Source organism: Triticum aestivum, chromosome 6A (assembly GCF_018294505.1).
Source record: "Triticum aestivum cultivar Chinese Spring chromosome 6A, IWGSC CS RefSeq v2.1, whole genome shotgun sequence".
NCBI lineage: Eukaryota > Viridiplantae > Streptophyta > Magnoliopsida > Poales > Poaceae > Triticum > Triticum aestivum.
In genome coordinates, this window is record NC_057809.1 from 373135785 (window position 1) to 373136895 (window position 1111).

The window sequence follows — 1111 nt, forward strand, 5'->3', positions numbered from 1 at the left end:
ATAACTGAAAAATACAACCATAACATGAATTTATGTACAAACAGGATGCGAAGAAAGCAAGTAAATAAAGTAAAATAATTGAAATGCGTAAACTCCAATAGCAGTCCTGATAACTCAAAAGAGTCCAAGTTCACACTCTCTGCAATATATAGGGTTTCACTTCTATGTGATAAAACAGACACTATGGTCCTTGATACCTCTGAGTGAAATGCATTTAATTATAATATTGTGAATGAAACAGCATGACATATCTTTCTGTGCTTGGCTCTCACTTCGCAAGGAGGAGGACGTCCGGGTGAAGGTGAAATCCCTGGACTCCTCCAAGCTCCGCGCCACAGTCCGTGTGTTCTTCAACGACAAGGGTTTTGACCTCAAGATCTGCCCCGAGCCGCCGAACCATGTTGGCCGCCCCCGCTTCTCCGATGATGGTCACCAGGGGGGTGGGCCGGATGATGCCGACGACTCCCACCACCGGCGCCCTCGCCCTTCTCGCCACGACGACCCGGAGGACGACGACGACCTGTCGGAGCACTCCCGCTCCCCCTCCCGGGAGCCATCTAACCCACCTCCGGGTCGTGGTGGCTCCGGGGCCGGGCGCACCCGGGTGAGGGCCTCTGCCCTCGAGGCCGCTCTCCGGCTGGCCGCCCCTCCTCCGGCCTCTCCATCTTTGTCGGAGGCGACCAGTGACATCTCAGTGTGGGCCTGCTCGGCCCCCCGCCCTCGTCGCCCCGCTCCCCGTCCGCCGACTTCGCCCTGCACTGGACTCCGCTGAGCCCGCCGCCCTCGCCCCCCTTGGACCGATCTCCTCATCTCCCATGGGCGGCGATGGTGATAGCCCGCTCTCCGCGACTCCGCCTGCTCCTCCACCCGCCGAGGACTCGGCCGGGGGCACCCTGGAGCCCCCCGCCCTGCCTCCTCCTCTGGTGGCCCCTGGTGGCCCCTGACGACCTACTCGCCTCTCCAGGACCACTGGTCGTGGGGGTGCCCGACGTCATGACCACCCCTGTCACTGCGCACCCCCACGGACGGTGGCGTACGCCCGGCGGCCCCGCTCCACTTCGACGCCGGTGACAGCCTCCCGCCGCAGTGCCCGCCTCGATGCGGCCCGTCC

The 1111-nt window shown here is 62.1% G+C and overlaps 1 protein-coding gene across 6 annotated transcripts in view; it reads right to left on the reverse strand.

The window, feature by feature from the left end:
• Window positions 1-1111, reverse strand: part of LOC123127572 (protein PHYLLO, chloroplastic) — a 26556-nt gene that overhangs the window by 16144 nt on the left and 9301 nt on the right. The window lies entirely within an intron of this gene.